This window comes from Leopardus geoffroyi, chromosome B4 (genome assembly GCF_018350155.1).
Source record: "Leopardus geoffroyi isolate Oge1 chromosome B4, O.geoffroyi_Oge1_pat1.0, whole genome shotgun sequence".
NCBI classification, from domain to species: Eukaryota; Metazoa; Chordata; class Mammalia; order Carnivora; family Felidae; genus Leopardus; species Leopardus geoffroyi.
The window spans coordinates 91,707,965-91,727,656 of NC_059341.1; the positions used below are offsets into that span (position 1 = coordinate 91,707,965).

The following is a 19,692-nucleotide window of genomic DNA, read 5'->3' on the forward strand; positions in this document are numbered from 1 at the left end:
GTAAATCAAAGGTTACATTGCTACCAAGTCACAGAGCTTATGCATAGTTGGTCCCAGACCGGATTTCTGTGGCCTTTTTGGCTCCAAAGGTGTGTTCTTTACCACTATCTGAAGCATCCTTTCCCTGTCTGGAACTCTGCAGGTACCAAGATGTCCCCTCCAAGCCCTTGGTATCAAGATGTTCTTTGAGGGAGCATCTTCCCAAGGCCAAAAAGCTGCTTTTATAGTTACTCTAAAGCAGCTTCCATATCCTGGAAACAGCAACTACAATCAAAGATAGCACCTTACACACATCCTTCCTTTATTGAAAGAAAGAAAGAAAGAAAAGAAAGAAAGAAAGAAAGAAAGAAAAAGAAAGAGAGGGGAAAGAAAGAGAAAAAAAATAGAGGGAGAAAGAAAGAAAGAAAAGAAAGAAAAAAAGAGAGGGAGAAAGAAAGAAAGAGAGAAAGAAAGAAAGAAAGAGAAAGAGGGAGAAAAGAAAGGAGAAAGAAAGAAAGAAAGATGGAGAAAGAAAGAAAGAAAGAAAGAAAGAAATGGAGGAAGAAAGAAAGAAAGAAAGAAAGAAAGAAAGAAAGAAAGAAAAAGAGAGGGAGGAAGAAAGAAAGAGAAAGAAAGAAAGAAAGAAGAAAGAAAGGCAAAACAAAAAACCTTCCACCACCAACAGTCCCTCCTAAGATTGGAGATACCTACACATATCTGGCAATAAGCCCAGACATACCAAAACATGTATTATCTAGAGCCAGGACTTGACTCCCACCGTGTCTACGGAGAGACAAGCATCTCATTTCAATAGACAACTCATTCACAGAGTAAGGACACTCCCCTGGAAGTGACAGGGAGTCAGAAGAGCAGCATAAAACAAAGAAAGTAGTTATTAGCCGCTGGCCAAGGGCCCCCAGCTCACCCTTAGGTTCTACTTTGCTTCAGTTTAACCAAGCACAACTGCAGTCGCCTCCCACTAAAAGTCAGTAGACGTTTAGTCGACGTCCAGAATGTGGACAGGAGCTCCTGTTAGTTATTTACTACCCATCTCTGGCATTCCTTTTGGACATGACCGATGAGTTACAGCTGGGTTTTAGGCAGCGTGGCACAGTCATTAACTAGCTGTCAGGAACAGCTACACCCTCCGGTCCACAACGAAATGAACTCAAATCTGGATTTACCAGAGGAAAATTCCAAACAGACTAGGAAAGCAAAAACCACAGACACCATCTCCATAACAACTGTAAAACTGAAATGTGTGCCTTCTGCAAAGAGGCCTGTGCCTCTACCTCTTCTGAAACGCTTGACGGAGACAAAAGGTTTTGTGCCCCAGCACAGGACAAATGAAGCAAAGAAAACCCTTGCGAAGCTGATTTCAGAATCAAGGGGGCACTTCTTACCAGCCCTCGAAGACAGGGAATAGTACGGTGCACAGAGCCAAACGGGTTGCCCCATCTTCCTTTGTTCATAGAGCGGGACCCTTTCTCTAGTCCAGGGGTAACACTGGTTTGTCAGAGCCGGTCATGTGGTCCCATTGCCCCTTGCGGGGCAGTCTGCTTGGGACCATAAGAAGAGACAGTCTCTTCTACTGGATGCTGAGATTCCTAGAAGCGCCGCCAGGAACGGCCAGACCCATTTTGTGACCCTGAGGGAGGTAGACCAAGAACAGATCTAAGATGGCAGAGCAGAAGGACAGAAAGAATCTGAAGCCCCAGAGACTTAACCAAGTGAATTTAAGCTGCTGCCCTAACCAATTCTGGAGGTGCAGTATCCCCAAGCTCTTTGCCACATTAGATAAATAATCGCCTTATCAAATCAGTTTGAGTTTGGGTTCCCTGTTGTACCCAAAAGCATACGAGAGAAATTTTCTTTGGTGGGATACTTGAGATTCATCGGAATTTATTGTCCGCAGTTTTATTTTTATTTTTATTTTTATTTTCAACGTTTATTTATTTTTGGGACAGAGAGAGACAGAGCATGAACGGGGGAGGGGCAGAGAGAGAGGGAGACACAGAATCGGAAACAGGCTCCAGGCCCTGAGCCATCAGCCCAGAGCCTGACACGGGGCTCGAACTCCCGGACCGCGAGATCGTGACCTGGCTGAAGTCGGACGCTTAACCGACTGCGCCACCCAGGCGCCCCTATTGTCCGCAGTTTTAAATATTAGTTTAATTCCCCCCAAGTTTACTCTTCCCCAAGACATACTGATCTGCAAGAAATATAGGGAGATAGAGTCATATTTAATATGTCTTCCCATGTTTTAAAAATCTACCCATCTTCCTCTCCCACTTTTGGTTCTGCATTAAGGTAGCTCTTTCCTGTCAATGACAGCCTCATCGGAAGGAAGAATTGTAGCTGTGTCAGTGTTGTTTTCCCATGACCGTGTTTCTCAGAGCACCACCCATAGGAACAGTTGCTTATTTTACTTCTTTATTTTTAAATGTTTATTTAGTTTTAAGAGAGACAGCGTGAGTGGGGGAGGGGCAGAGGGGGAGGGGTTACAGAGGATCCAAAGCGGACTCCGCACTGACAGCAGAGAACCCGATGCGGGGCTCCAGCCCACAAAGCAGAAGATCATGACCTGAGGCGAAGTTGGACGCTCAACCGACTGAGCCACCCAGGTGCCCCAGTTGCTTCTTTTAAAAGCAGATTCCGGGGTTCCTCCTGAATCTGGGGGTGTAGTCAGGAATCCTCATTTCTACCCGGCACCTTTTATGAGGTCTATGAAAGGTATCACTACCACTTTAGAAGAGAAGGACTTCCTCCAGGCAAGTTTGGGTTTAGAACCCAGAAACCTTTTTTTTTTTTTTTTTTTAAATTTTTACTCCATGCAGAAGAGACGAAGTGTGTTAGCCGCTGAGCCAGGTGGGTGGGCAATTACCCTGTTTGTGAAGAATCTCTGGGAATTTTCCATTGTTGTTGTGGTCTGCACAGCTTCTCTGAGGTTGGAGCATGAAGTGGTCAGCGTCCATAGCTTTGACTAGTAATTGTGCCTTAATGTAAATATATATAAATATTATACACATATATGCTGGCTTTAAATGGAGTGTTTTAAATGACTCCCTCTGTATGGCAGTGTGTATTTATATATATCATGGGTAAAAAATAAGTGTCATGGGTGGTCACATTCCAAAGAAATGAACGCATGTACAAAAGCACCAGCCAGTGAATGGAGCGACCATACAGAACAAGGGAATAAAGGCAGGAGACTCACAGATTTCTTGAGTTGAAAGCCACAGGAAAGGAGGAGGGGAGATGTCCGATGCTGTAGGTGAAGGGCCTAAGGAGGAAGAACCTGTATGGCGTCTGTGTGGGAAGCAGGCATCTTTATTCTTCCTCGGTGTTGGTCACAGACAATAATATATAATACATAAGATTATAAACACCATAGATACAGGAACTGTGATCATGTATTTCCTACGTCATAGACACCAAGGAATTTACAGCTAAAATTGTAAATATGATCACGTGTTAGAACAGGTGATAAACAGGAGGGAAAGAAACACACCAAAAAAGTTCATTAGCAATTATCTCAGAAATTTTAGCCTCCACAGTCTTGCCTGCATTTTTTCCCCACAGACATTTCGAAGGGAATAAAAGAAAAGGATGAAGGAAAGTACGTATGTATGAGTATATACATATACATATATATATATATATATATATATATATATATATATAAGCAGGATGGGACGCTTTTATAGAAATCTAGTGAGGGGCGCCTGGGTGGCGCAGTCGGTTAAGCGTCCGACTTCAGCCAGGTCACGATCTTGCGGTCCGTGAGTTCGAGCCCCGCGTCGGGCTCTGGGCTGATGGCTCGGAGCCTGGAGCCTGTTTCCGATTCTGTGTCTCCCTCTCTCTCTGCCCCTCCCCCGTTCATGCTCTGTCTCTCTCTGTCCCAAAAAAATAAATAAACGTTGAAAAAAAAATTTAAAAAAAAAAAAAAAGAAATCTAGTGAGAAACAAGATGCTATTTATATTTCTGAGGCATCGTGAACTATTCTTTAAAAATTTTTTTAACATTTATTCATTTTTGAGAGAGACAGAGACAGAGTGCAAGCGGGGAAGGGGCAGAGAGAGAGGGAGACACAGAATAGGAAGCAGGATCCAGGCTCCGAGCTGTCAGCACAGAGCCCGATGCGGGTCTTGAACCCAAGAACCAGGAGATCATGACCTGAGTCAAAGTCGGACGACTATCCAACTGAGCCACCCAGGCGCCCCATCCCATCTTGAACTTTTTGATGAGAAAACACTTTTTTGAGAGCAAAGCTGCTATTATGAAAATAGTGTTCTAATACTGATTGGTCCTTCACGCATAGTAGAAACATTCTTTTGAACTAAGATCTTTAAAATTGTTTCATTCAAATGCAGTTTTTCTTATTAGTTGGTAATTTTTCTTCTTAGTGAAATTGTAGTCCTGGAAAGCTAGATTTGTATTCTTTCAAAAAAACCAGGCTACTTTTATGGATGAGAGAAGATGTTTTCATATAGCCCTGGATTTTCATTAAAAAAACACAAGCGTACAATAAGCTCCTTGCTGGAGCAGTGTGGTGTGGTGGGAAGAACGAGAGACGTGAAGCTCTACAACGAAGTGGCAGCTTCGTTATATACAGCAGCTTCGTTATATACGGCAGCTTCATTATATACGACAGCTTCGTTATATACGGCCTTGTCACCATTTGTAAGTCATTCGCTGCTTTAGAATCCCACTTCTTTGGGTCTAAATCTGAACAGCATCACTTCTTTCAGATGGTCGTTTGTGAGGTACACGCTAAGTCACATTGTAAACTCTACATTGCTGTGTTATTGTCATGCGATTGACCTACAATGAAGTCATGTGATCTCATCCTGCGTTGTAATTTAAAAATGTTTGATTCGACGGAGGTGATCAGAAAGTGCAGCTCAGAGAGATGTTTCTGGAATAGTATAAGCAAAGATACGTCGTTTTCAAACTGACAGTGTATCGATTCCAGAATTATCAATTTTAGAGCAGTTGACCTGAGTTAGGTAGTCCAGGGGTTGCCTGAAGTTCCACTTGAGTTTGAAGTAGCGATTTTGGAGACAAGCTGAATGAAATGTTTGGTTTTCTGAAGAAGGAAGGAGGCATTTTAACTTACGGAGTCTGAAGAAAGGGACATTAATCCAGAGAAAACCTTGAGGGTGGGTCGTGGGTCCAGGGAGAAGGTATTTTCTGGAAAGACTGGGGTGCTGGGTGCACTCTGGAAGTGTGAGAATGTGGAAGAAAGAGAACTCCCTTCTACAACTGTTTAAAAAATTAAAGGGTATAAGCTAATGTTCGGGAATAGTTAACATTTCTCGGATTGAATATTAAACTTCCTCCAAGGAAAACAACTCAACTGCTAAAGTCGGCCCTACACAGTGCCAAGAAAATACTGCTAAATTAGGGTTCTAGGAGAGATATGACTCAGTTAAGTATCGTAGAGCTCACAACCCATAAACTATCCCTTTGTAGTCCTTGAGAACGTAAGAGATTACAAATAAATTTACTGACTCCTTCCTTAAGGAAAGGAAATGCCTAAAATCATGATTCAGCTTTTTAAATTCAATTTCCATGTGTAACTATTATGGCTGCTGGGAAATACTCAATACTCAAACATCATTTTGTAAAACTATTTTTAAGTGCTTTAGTCTAAGAACTAGATGGATGTTCTTAGAACCAAATACTCTTTAATTGAATAAATTTAACAGGTAACATAAGTTTAAGGTGTAGTGTGTGACTTTGATATATGTATATATTATAAGATGATTGCTGACGTAGCAACATTTAGTGTTACGTAGTTATTACCTAAGCGTAGTACAGTATTACTATCTCTATTCATTGCCCTGCGCATTGATCTCTATGGCTTATTTACTGCTCATTACAAGTTTGTACCCTTAAACCGCCCCCCGTCTCTTATTCCTCCATCACCCCATCCCTGGTAGCCACCATTTTCCTGTTCTGTTTTTGTTACAGGTTTCACTTTCTTAGATTGATGTACAAGTGATATTATACAGTACTTGTCTTTCTCTGTCTGACTTATCTCACTTAGCATACTGTGCTCAAGGTCCATCCATGTTGTCATAAATGGAACAGAGCTTCCTTTCTCATGGCTGAATGATATTCCATTGTGTATAGGTACCACATTTTTTTATTCATTCATTTGTTGATGGGCATTTGGATTGTTTCCATGTTTTGACTATTATCGATAATGCTCTAAGAGTGCATATATCTTCTCAAAATCCTGGTTTCATTTCCTTTAGGTATATACCCAGAAGCGGATCATTTGGTAGATCTATTTTTAATATTTTGAGAAACGTTCCTATTGCATATTGCTTTCCATAGTGATTGGACCAATTTACATTCCCACCAACGGTGGGTAAGGGTTGCCTTTTCACCACCTTGTTGCCAGCACCCCTTGTCTCTTGAAAGCCTGATGACAGCCATTCTAGCAGGTATGAGGTGATATCTTACTGTGGTTTTCGTTTGCATTTCCTTGATGGTGAGTGATATTGGGCATCTTTTCATGTGTCTGTTGGCCATGTTGATGCCCTTTCTGGAGAAATGTCTATTTAGTTCTTCTGCCCATTTTTTAATCAGATTGTTTTGTTATTGTTGCTATTGAGTAGACTGAGTTCTTTATATATTCAGATCTTATCTGATACATGGTTTGCAAAAATTTTCTCCCATTCTGTAGGTTGTCTTTTCACTTTGTTACCTCTTCCTTCTGCTGTGCAGAAGCTTTTGAGTCTGACGTAGTCCCACTAATTGATTTGCTTCTTTTGTTGTTTGTGCTTTTGGCGTCAGACCCCCCAAATTATTGTCAAGACCAATATCAACGAGGTTCTTACTTATATTTTCTTCCAGGAGTTTTATGGCATCAGGTCTTGTGTTTAAGTCTTTGATCCACTTTGAGTTAATTTTTGTGAGTGGTGTCAGATAGGGATCCAGTTTCATTCATTTCATTGTTCTGAATGTTTCTCCAATTTTCCCATCACCATTTGTTGAAGAGACTATCTTTTCTCCATTGGGTATTTTTGGCTCTCTTGCTGAATGTTAACTGACCCTATATACTGGGGTTTAATTATGGACTCTCTATTCTGTTCCATTGGTTTATGTGTCTATTTTTTGTGCCAGTACCATACTATATTTATTACTATGGCTTTGTAGTGTAGTTTGAAATTCGGAACCATGGTACCTCCAGCTTTGTTCTCAGGACAATTCTGGTTATTTGGATTCTTTTGTGGTTCCATGCAAATTTTAGGATTGTTTCTTCTATTTTTATAAAGAATGCTTTTGGTATTTTGACACGGATTGCATTGAATCTATAAATGGCTCTGGGTAGTATGGCCATTTTAACAATATTAATTCTTCTGATCCATGAATATGGGATGCGTTTCCATTTGTTTGTCCTTTTCAATTTATTTCAGCAAAGTTTTGTAGTTTTCATTTTATAGATCTTTCATTGCCTTGGTTAAATTTATTCCTAGGTATTTGATTGTTGTTTTTTTTTTAAATTATGAATAGGATGGTTTCTTTACTTCTTTTTCAGATGCTTCATCATTAGTGTAAAGGACTACAACTGATTTCTGTGTGTCAATTTTATGTCTTGCCACTTTATTGAAACTGTTGACTAATTCTAACAGGTTTTTGACTGATTCTTTGTGATCTTCTATATATAGGATTGTATAATCAGCGAATAACAAGTTTTACTTCTTCCTTTCCAATTTGAATGCTTTTTGCCTCTTTGTCTTACCTAATTGCTCTAGCTAGGACTTCCAATACTATGTTAAATAGGAGTGGTGAGAGTGGCTATCCATGCTTTGTTTCTGATCGTAAGTGCAACGTTCCATTTCTCTCCATTGAGTATAATGTTAGCTGCGGGTTTGTCATATATGGCCTTTGAAGTATGTTCCTTCTCTGCCCATTCTGTTAAGGGTCTTTATCATGAAAGGAGGTTGTAGTTTCTCAGATGCTTTCCTATGTCTGTTGAAATGATCATGTGAGGTATTACATTTATTGATTTGTATGTCAAATCATCCTTGTATCCCAGGGATAAATCCCATTTGGTCATGATGTATAATCCTTTTAATATATTCTTCAAATTGGTTTATTAATATTTTGTTGAGAATTTTTGCATCTCTATTCATCAGGGATATTGGTCTATGATTTTATTTTCTTGTGGTTTCTTCATCTGGCTTTGGTATCCAAGTAATGCTGGCCTTGTAGAATGAGTTTGGAAGTGTTCCTTCCTTCTCAATATTTTGGGAGAGTTTGAGGAGGATTGGTGTTAATTCTTTTCTAAATGTTTGGTAGAATTCTCTGGAAGCCATCAGGTCCTAGAGTTTTCTTTGGTGAGAGCTTTTTGATTATTGAGTCAGTCACTACTAGTTATTGGTCTGTTCGGATTTTCTCTTTATTCCCGATTCAGTTTTGGTAGGTAATGTGTTTCTAGAAACACATCCATTTCTTCTAGGTTATGTAATTTGTTGGCACGTAATTGTTCTTAGTAGTCTCTTATGACTCTATGTATATCTGTAGTATCAGTTGTAATGTCTCCTATTTCATTTCTAATTTTTTATTTGAGTTTTCTTTTTCTCTTAGTCTAACCAAAGTTTTGTCAGTTTTGTTTATTTTTTCAGAGAGCCAGCTCTTAGGCTTACTGATTTTTTTTTCTATTGATTTTCTCATTTCTACTTCATTTATTTCCATTCTGAGCTTCATTATTTCCTTCCTTCTTCTGACTTTGGGCTTAATTAGTTCTTCTTTTTCTAGTTCTTTAAGGTATAAAGTTAGGTTGTTTATTTGAGAGCCTTCTAATTTCTTAATATACACATTTATTGCTATAAACTTTCCTCTGAAAACCACTTTTGCTGCTTCCTGTAATATTCAATGTGTTGTGTTTTCATTTTTGTTTCAAATTGTTTTTTATTTCTTTTTTGACCCAAAGGTTGTTCAGAAGTTTGTTGTTTGGTTTCCACATATTTGTAGATCATCTCACTTTCTTCTTGTTGATTTCTAGTTTCATACTATTGTGGTCAGGGAAGATAGTTGGTATGATTTGAGTCTTCTTAAATTTGCTAAGATTTGTTTTGTGGCCTATCATATGATAGGTCCTGGAGAATGTTCATGTGCACTTGAGAAGAATGTGTATTTTGCTGCTCTTGGATAGTATGTTCTGTATATGTCTATTATATACATTTGTTCTAAAGTGTGATTCAGTTCCAACATTTCCTTGTTTTCTATCTGGACAATCTATCCATTGCTGACAATGGTATTGAAGAAGTCCCCTACAATCATTGTATTGTTGTCTATTTCTCCCTTAAGACATGTTATTAGTTCCTTAATATATTTCATAGGGGCACCTGGGCAGGTCAGTTGGTTAAGCGTCGCTCAGCACAGAGCCCAACCCAGGGCTTAAACCCACAAACCATGAGATCATGACCAAATACAAGAGCCAGACACTTACTTAACTGACTGAGCCACCCAGGTGCCCCAGATTGCTGTATTTTCTTGACATTGACCTCTTTATCATTATATATTGCCTTTTTTGTCTGTTGTTACACGTTTTGGTTTGAAGTCTATTTTGCCAGATATACCTATGGCCACGCTTACCTTCTTTTTAAAGATTTCCATTTGTTTGGAATATCACCTTCCATCCTTTTATTTTGAGCATGTGTGTTTCTTTAGAGCTAAAATCAGTCTCCTATAGGCAGCATATAATTGGGTCTTGGTTTTTTTGTGCATCCAGCCACTCTGTGCCTTTTGATAGGTGAGATCAATCCATTTACACTTAAGGTAATTATTGATATGTAAGGATTTACTACTGCCATTTTATCTTTTGTCTTCTGCTTATTTTGTTTCTCCATTGTTTCTTTTTCCTTCTGTTTCTGTTTACCTTTGTAAATTTGTGGTTTTCCATGTTGATTTGCTCTTTCTCCCCATTTTTTATGTTTCATGTCTCTACTCTGGATTTTTGCTTTGTGATTACCAAGAGGTTTACGTAAAACATCTCATTGATAAAATAGTCCTTTTTCTGCTGATAGAAATTTATCTTCTTTTGCCTATAAAGTTTCCATCCTTTTACTCTTCCCCTTTTATATTTTCGATGTCACAAATTATCTTTTTATGCTATGAGTGTGTTACCAAATTGTAGTAGCGATGGTTATTTTTAATCCTTTTTTTTATAACCTTTATGCTATAGTTGAGTTTAACATAACATTCAAAAAAAGAGTTACAGTTCTAATTCTGTCTGTTTTTCACCTTATCAGAGTTTTGTATACCTTTGCCTTTTCAGCTTGAACAACTCCTTTCAACATTTCTTATAAGACAGGTCTAGTGGTAGTGAACTGCTTCAGCTTGTGTTTGTCCGGGAAAGCCTTTATTTCTGCTTTATATCTGAAAGATAATTTTGCCAGGTAGAGTATTCTTGACTGAAAGTTTTTATCTTTTAGTATTTTGAATATGTCATTCCATTCTTTTCTGGCCCAGAGAGTTTCTGCTGAGAAATCTGCAGTGGCCTAATGGGAATACCTTTGTAAGTTACTATCTTTTTTCTCCTGGCTGCCTTTAAAACTATTTCTTTACCATTGACTTTTTATATTTCTAATATAATGTGTCTTGAAGACGGGATTTTTTTTTGCATTGAGATAGCAAGGTATTTTATTAGCTTCATGGATTTGTATGTCCAGTTCCTTCCCCAGGTTTGGGAACTTCTCAGCTATTACTTCTTTAAATATGCTCTCTGCTTCCTTCTCCCTCACTTCTTCTGGGATACACATTATTCTTATGTTGGCGCCTCCAGTGGAGTCAAATAGTTCTCAGAGGGTTTCTTTACTTTTTAAAATCTTGTTCTGTCCCCTCTTCCACTTGAATAATTTCTATATTTCTATCCTCAAGCTCACTAGTTCTCTTTTTCATATGATTGCTTTATATCCAATGCATTCTAATGCATTCTTCATCACGTTTATTGAGGTCTGCAGCTTTAGAATTTCTGTTTGATACTTTTTTAGGATATTAATCTCTTTGGTAAAATACTCCTTCTGTTTATCCCTAAGATCGTTGTGTTAACTTTTGAATTTTCTTGTAGCTTGTGGAATTTCTTTATAACAGCTCTTCTCAGTTCTTTATCAGTTAGGTTGCAGTATTCCATGTCTTTAGGCTCAGTTGGTGGAAAATTGTCACTTTTCATGATACTGTTTTACCGTGGTTTTTCATGGTGTTTGACGAGATGTGCCTCTGCCTCTACATCAGAAATAGGGAATACGTTTCTTTTTTAGGCATGGTTTTGTTTACTTTGATTCTAGCAGTTCAATAGGCGGTAGTTTAGAACCTTCCTTTTGTTTTCCAGAAGGTGGCGCTATAGCACATGTTTTTGGTTTCTTTTACCCAGAGCTGACTCCCCACTAATGTTGGCAGCAAATATTGAAAGGAGGGGGGCGGGGAAGGAAAAGGTGACAGCAAAGGAGGAGATATGTGTACTGAGCACTTGGGCATTAGGTATGCCCACTGCCCGGTAGGGATATTCTCAAGGTGGAAGGATCCCAGTGGTCCACGGGCAATCCTCTTGACTCCTGGGGCAGATAGCAGGAGAGATTTCCTTCAGTTCTTTGCCTACTTCCTTTTCCTTTCCTTCCCCACCCCAGTCACTGCCATCTCTTCTCAGAGAGAGCAAGGGGTCCCTCCAACTGTAGGACATGACCAAGCAGACCTTCCCTCGCCACGTTTACCCTCCACCTCCTTTGCTGGAAAAGTTCTGCTGGCTTACTGCTGGTCAGCTGCCACCCTCTCTCTGCCATCACTACGTTGGCTGCTGTGGGCTCCACTGCCATTTCCCTCACTCTGCCACCTCCTCTGCAGTCCAGTGGATCTCTCAGGTGTCCTGATGTGCTGTGCAAGGGCAACTTTTTTTTTTTTTTTTTTTTCTGTTTTGGATGTCTGAGTAGTTGTAAATCAGAGTGGACAGAAAAAAGGAATGACTCACCCCACCATGATGCTGATGTCCCAAAGAAATGTTCTAGGTAATGATTCTAAATCTCTTTCATCCAAATAAAAGTAATTAGAACTACTTTAAAAATCACATTGTGTCTATCAGAAGCAAAGGCATAAATATTATATAAAATTGGTTATGTAAAAAAAGTCCCAATCCAGTTTCATATGATGACTATCTGAATAATCAGTCAAACGTTAAGAAGACATTATGTCTTAAACGGACTTTCAGGTATGCCACCAACCAACCTGGAGTATTAATTATTGTTCATCTTCAATAATATATCATTTAATTTCCATTATGTCGTAGGTGTCTGTTTTCATCCAGCATTGAACATTAATTAGTCTTTCTACCCGGCTAAAGTTGACATTAGCTCAAGTTCGAACTCAGCCCTCAGCGTCTGTGCATATGTGTTCGATTTGCTGAAACCCGGCATCATGGGGTTTCAAACAATTATTCATTTTACTTTGGTGCTATTAACCATGTGTGCATATGCAAAGTGCGCTAGCTATATGAATGGTCATACGCAGGGAAAAAGAAATATCTAAAGAAAGAAAGAAAGAATTTGAGCCTTTAAACAATAAGTAGTGTTTGTGCTTAAAAACTTACAGAATAAGGAAATAGGACTGAAACAGATGGATTCTTTTTCTGTGAAGTAATGTTAATCTCACCATTTTCACTCAGGTGAAATTTTCGCCTACGGGTGAGTTTCCTCCCCAAATCTTGGAGAATTGGCAAGCATGGCAATGAAAAGTCAACTCACGAGACCGTGTATTCCTTTGCCCCACCTGTGTGTGGCTGTTCACTTTAGAATGCCTTGTATCCCCAAAGCGTGGTCATCTTCTATAAAATAAAAATGCCTGTGAAATGCTATAACTCAGGAGCACATCACAGTATCATTTTAAGACTAACCGCAATTTTGACATTACCCCCATACTACATCTTTTTTTGTTTTGATTTGATTTTTAAGCTTAGGAAAGAAGTGATACCCTTCTCCTACATCAGATCGTCAAATTGCTTCCTACATCCTTTTTTCCCTTCTATCTCTACTTTCTCATTTTCCCTATTAGAAGGAAAGTAATCATGACTATGCCCCTCTACACTTAAAATTCCATTGAACATAAGAGATTGCATTGAACATAGAAAAATAATCTAAAAGTAATCTAAAATTGCTTATTGTATTCTAATATCTATGTCTTTGTCTCCCCCATTAGACTCTAGGCTTCTTGAGGCCAGGAAAAGTTTATTATTCATTTTGTGCACCCAGTCCCCATCTGATGTATAGTTTCTCAAATATCAATTAGGATTTGATAAGCCAGTAAATACCTTCATCAGATTATAGATGGTTGGCTTTTGAAGCTAATCAGGACACTGAAATTTTTAAAGGGTCCCCTGTTGATTTTTGCCCTCCGTTCTGGAGGTGTCCGAAAGGCACCAGAAGGTCGGCTAAGACTCCAAGTATTGGCCCCCCAAACTTTTTTCATGAGAACTGCTGTGGCATTGCCATACACACCCAGGCTGATGTTAATAAACACTAGCTAGAGCCGATTACGCCTATTCTCATTCTTGAATAGATGAAATGAGCCCAGCCGCAGTGAGGACGCTTTGCTACAGTAATCCAATAAATACTTTTAAAATGATGCTTACTTTTGTCTTTTGCATTAAAGTCTAAGAGTGAAGCCAAGTAGAGTATAAAATAAAGAACACCTCCCCTTCCCCCCAATACCAAGCAGAAATTCCAGAGATTTTGCCAAAACTCCCCATAGATTTATCACTTCTTAGGAGACTTTGTACAGAGAACTACAAAATCTCCTTTGCACTATAAGAGCCAGATGTTGCTGTCAAATTGTAACCATCCGGGGCTACATGTGTACACACGTTGCATAGTCATCTCTAACTGCACACAGGAGGCACAAGAAATAGAAGTTATGACCTAACTCAAGCTTTTTCTAAGCTGGCGGAAAATCGTCACCAGCTAGTCGTGGTCGGTGGTTTCTGTGTACTAAGGCCTCCCACCACAAGGGGGCACAATCAATCTCAACTGAGGAAGCCATGAAGACAAGACTTCCCGCCCAAGAAAAGTGGTATGTGCAACAGAGATGGGATTTGTATAGCTGTAGCTGAGTCGCATCCTCACACTGTCACACCAACATTTGATCTGAAATAAATTCTTCAAACTTTAGACACCCCAGGTTCCTATCTAATTACCAAAAAAAAAAAAAAATATTAGGTAAATAATACGGGATCGCTTGGCGTTAGAGAATACTCTGAACTCAACTTCTTTATACTGGTGGCAACAGCTAAAGTTGACCATTCTAAATTAAATGAGAAGTTACATGTTGTTTCCTTTTAAGAGCTTTCCTGGATAGCCACCAGGAATTGTTATATACAGGGTATTCCAGCCGTTCAGTTTCGGTGAAGAAGTAGGCTCGTGTGGGTATGAGAAGAGGTTAGCTAGATGGTCACAAAGGCCGCCATGGTAGACTGGGAGAAGAGCTGCAGAATAAACGAGAAAACTGGAACACCACCCTTAGGATAGGCAAATCCCCCCTTTCACCACACCACAGAGTCTGGCAGAACTTTGGCAAAATGAGCATCAGGATCAGGAGCCAGGGTGGAGCAGCATGGGAAACTGAGTGCAGGATCTAGGTGCACAGAAAATGTAAAAATCCACAGTACTTACAGGCTACCAGAGCCTAATGACAAATCGCAAAAATTACAAGGAGAACGGTCACCTCCCCTTGAGTCTGTTGGGCCAAACTATATGAAATTGTCGCCATTTCACTGTTTTTGACAAACACAAACGCAAGTTCATATGGTTCAACCTAACAACAGTCTAAATCATGCTGAGTGAACGGGATTGCTCTGCCTCTGCCTATCGTGGTGATACAGGTCTGATGGAGGATTTGCATCTGAAGATCGGGGACCTTTCTTTGACCTTCCCTGGAGCTCTGGTGTTCCACTGAGGGGCTCCAGGGGCATCTTAGAGGGCCAGGAATGGGTTGGAGTGGAAGTCATGTGAATGAGGCACTGATACTCCTGTCAGAAGGACCATTTTCATTTTGTCTGCTTTCTGTTGGGGGATTCCACTTACGATCTGATTTGTAAAAGGAGAGGGAGAGGTTTTCAGGTCCTAAAAAAAAAGGGGTTCAAAACCTGTAGAGCATGTTCATTTTGTTAAAGGAACCCAAATACAAATCTTGACATTCTAGAGTACTGAAGTTTCAAAACTATGAATCCAGAAGATCGTGAGCAAATGTGTTGATACATCATTTCATGAAAAGCAGGAAAGAATTTTCATTCTTGATGATAGCAGTCTCCCTCCAGTTGGGTTAATATCATGTTCAAAGAAAATACATCCAGAGTGGCATTGTGAAATTTCAGAGGGTGAAAAGCATATTTCTCAGCACAGAAATGGAAATGAATCTTGGTTAGAGACAGAAAGAATGGTCATATTTTTGCCTTTTAACTATTGGGGACTAGGGTGAAAAAGGGTGTTGTTCAAAATACGAGTCAAAAAGCACTCCCATAGGCATGTACACCACATGACTTGCAGCTCCTGCTGGCCCTCATGGTTCATGGTCATATTTGGAGTGTTTATGGAGAAACTGGACAATTGCCTGTGTAGAATCTGGGCTGTGTCTACTTATTGAATTTGTTTGATACTTTTTACTACACATAACCAATTAATTTAGTCCAGAAAGCAGATGAGGTCATTGAGCAGTAGGCCAATTTAATGAATGAATTCAATCTTACTTAATGAAATTTTCTCCAAACGGTAGGGATGCATTCATCAGTTTGGGCAAAATATGAAGGCAGTTGTACTTGTGTGGTTACAATTGCAGTCATAAGCCCCACCCTTTCAACGTGCTGACTTAGGCATAAAGGACTCTCTGGAAGTCTAGGGGTGCCTGGGTGGCTCAGTCAGTTGAGTGTCCTACTTCGGCTCAGTTCATGATCTCACGGTTAATGAGTTCGAGCCCTGCATCAGGCTCTGTGCTGACAGCTTGGAGCCTGGAGCCTGCTTCAGATTCTGTGTCTCCGTCTCTCTCTGCCCCTCCCCTGCTCGCACTCTGTCTCTCTCTCCCCCTCGCTCTCTCTTTCTCAAAAATAAGTAACTTTTTTTTTTTTAAAGGACTCTCTGGAGGTCTAAAAACAAATACCTATTTAGCAAACGTTTTAGTATCCCATATTTAATTTAAAAATTTTTAAAGCTAAACTTACCTGTGAGATGTTATTTGGGGAGAAGTTAAAGTCCCCTTAAATGTCTCACAGAAGAAATGAGGGTTTTAAAATTCTCTTTTAGTAAACAGCTAGGGGATCTGTCTTACTCTAAACTGCCGTGAGAATGAAAAACAATTTACATGAAGAGAAGATTGTGCTAGGGAACAGAAGTACCTCTTGATTGAACAACGGTCTTATGATTTTCAAGCAAAGTGGACAAAACCTCCTCCCACTGGCTGGCAAAAACAAAAGATATAATTAGATTAAAAATCTGCTGCTTACATGAAACCAAAAGACCCATCTGTACAAAGATCCAAATGAAGGGCTATTTTCTTTCAGAGGTTAACTGAAGACTTTTTTCATAAGGATATCCTCACTTTACTGCACACTGAACCTGATTTTTTAAAAAGTTAAGTTGGTAAGCCCAATTCCAGCCTCATTTCATTTACTGTTTAGATTAGTACTAAAAATGAGCTACTAATGTCTAGGTCCTTTGTTATGAAGGATTTTCTTTCAATGCCTACTAGAAAGGTGGCTTAGCTGTCTAAGTATCAGCTTTAAATATCTAGACTCCCTGGAACCATAGGCTGGATTCTCAGAAGGGCTAGGGAACCCCTTAATTATTCTGAAATAGATGGTGTGGCAGGCCATGTCCTTTACAAGTGTCTTTCTGTAAAATCTCAAAAACCAAAATACTCTGTGGACATTAAAAAATCAATAACTGTTTTCCTTTCATTTGGAGAAATACTGGTTTGCCCTATGATCTCCGAAATCTAAAAGGATGTGCTTTTCATTTAGTATCCTTTGTGATTTCTTAGCATGCTGTATCCTACGCTACGTACAAACTTTAACAATAATATTTGTTTGTGTAAAGACGGTACTTTGAATTTGGCTGAACTAGTGCAATGGAAGGATGGGCCTGCAGAGAACCATACTTTGGAGCCCATGTGGTGAGAAGAGGGCCTTTCTTCATCTTTACGTGATCTGTTCTATTGATGGGGTCTTTTTAGTTCTCACGGTTTGACTTTAACGTTGTATTAACCCACAGCATTCCTTCGAAGTCCTTTGTAGTCGCTGATGATGTCATTTCATTCTGGCTGGAAAGCTGTCTTTTACCTACTGTATTTTCGATGTTTAAATACAACGGCCGAACGAGAGATTTGCATTACAAACTTTTTGAAAGGTGTAAAACTATCTCTTAATAACTTAAAGTACCTCAGATTTCAGGGCACGAAGGGGTTTGCACACCAAGTCGACAAGGTGCCCAAGCTGTAGGACCTCATGGGCACGGACTTACTAAAAACTATCAGCAGAATCATCCAAATGAGCCACTATAGAGGACTTTGCTAATTTGTTCACTAGAACAGTCATTATGAAATCCATGCCTTTAAAAGGGACTTCTTAGACCCTCCACACTTGATAATAAAGGCAGACTTTCCAGTGGGGGAGAGAGAATCAGCTGGAGCTTTGGGACCTAACTCTCGTCCTCTGGTAGTCGCCTGGAGTCTTCAGGACTGGAGTCGCCTGGAGTCGCCTGTGGAACCAGACCTGGGCCCTGCTGGGGAAGCCATGGCCTTCCTCTGGCCCTGGTGGCAGTGGGGAATCCTGAGAGATCCCAAAGAAGAAGGTGAATCTGGAGTTGGAAATCAAGGCCATTCTCCTCCTGGATTGGACCTGGATTTGAATTTATTTATTTATTTATTTATTTATTTATTTATTTATTTTTGGTTAAGGAAGAAAATGGGTTTCCTCGGAGCGTTTTACAGGGTATTAAAAGAACTAGAAGACCCAGGTTGTTTTAGCTTGAGAAAATGATCTCCGGGAGGTTACTTAAACTCCCTATTTGCCTCAGTTACTTTAGTTACCTTAGTTTCCCTGCGGGGAGGAAAATATGGAAATAATAAGGCTTGGGACCTCCTGGTCACAAAGGGGCAGCTGTTAAAAATAGAAAGGATTTTGGTTTTTATGTGGGAAAAGCATGTGCAAAATATTACTCATGTATTGAGGTGCAGGAAAGTATCCTGCCGGTCACACTAAAGATTGATATGCGTAGTTGACATTATTCAATTCTTAGAGAGATATACGGCCGACCATGTTTCTGATGACAGGAATCCTAAGGGGAAACTGTTTTCTAGGTATCAACACTTAGTCCTAAGCTAGGAGATACTTCAAGGAAGATAAGAGACTTGCAGTTTGTTTGGTGTCTCCGAAGATTGCCAGACTACGGTTTGTTTCCTTTCCCTTTTTATGAATGGCTGTAGTATTATGCTTCCGTCTGCATTTTCTATCCAAGCCATTCATAAAAAAAATAACAACCAAACAAAATAACAACAACACAAAACTTTCTCGGCACGGTCTGGAGCCATTGGGTGCCAGAGGCTGGGAAAACATGCTGGCAGCCGTAACCCCAACTGGCACTGAGAGCGTTCAAGGGTCTGTTTGTTTGGTGGTCGGAAAAGTATGAAGTGCTGTGTGCAAGGGCAGCTGGGAGAGGTTCTGTGACACGGGCTAGGCCGGGAGCCAGCGCTGGCAGAGTTTCAGACATTGTCTTTCCCCTCATTGAAGTGTCAGGACCTAATTCATGGAAAATTGGGTGAGTTGGCAGCCCTTTCAGAGGATTTCATTGAGCCCCGCAGCGCGCAGAAGCCACATGAATGCGGGATCTTCAGCCAAAAGAGGAGGGGAACTTCTGGGCAGTAGAAACCAGTCAGCCTGCAAGAATGCGTGGGGATTTGAAGCGGTTTGGGAGTAAACATGTGTACAGGTGTAATCGGCGGGAAGAAAGAGAAGGAAGAAAGGGTCTGTCCCGACACATGGCTCTTCTGAAATGAATACTCTCTTAGCACACACTTTTGGACCCTCAGAGGCAAGCAGTCCTAATCACGTTTGGTTCAGTTCCACTTGGAGAAGACATCGTCTCCATACCTGGCTTTTCATGATGTCATCTCTCCTGTGGTTTTCAAGTCAAAGGGCAGAATTTTTTTTCTTTTCAGTGAACAAAAGTATCTTGCCATTTTTAAAACTGTTTATCTCGTCCATCCCAAAAAAAAAAAAAAAGCTCTGATGATCTTTATGTAACATGTTTAATACGTCAGCCGTAGGACAATCGCATCATCACAGAAATTCCGAGAGGAAAATGAATAGGAGCTGTATGCCCCCACGATATAGTGAATTTACCCTAACTTCTGTCATTTGGGAGAACTGTAGAAATTTTATTTTTTTCATTTGTGCCACGAAAGTGCGTCACGGGCCACATCAGAGTGGCTCGGTTGGACTTGCGAACACTAGTGATACGTACATAGAAGAAGTAAGGCTCATATTCAGGTGTGAAAGTGAGTACTGGAAGTCATCCATCAGAAAGCTCGTGCTTCAAATCCCAACTTTACAATACCAAAGAATGGTTTAAATATCTTTCTAATATTCTAATTATTGGAAAATTCATTTAAGTTGGGTAGAAAAAACTTCCCTTAGGTGTTTCACTCAAAAAAGAGAATTCTGT

At 40.0% G+C, this 19,692-nt stretch overlaps 1 protein-coding gene across 2 annotated transcripts in view; it reads left to right on the forward strand.

The window, feature by feature from the left end:
- HMGA2 (high mobility group AT-hook 2) overlaps positions 1 to 19,692 on the forward strand; it is a 139,946-nt gene that overhangs the window by 107,034 nt on the left and 13,220 nt on the right. The gene's annotated exons all lie outside the window — the stretch shown is intronic.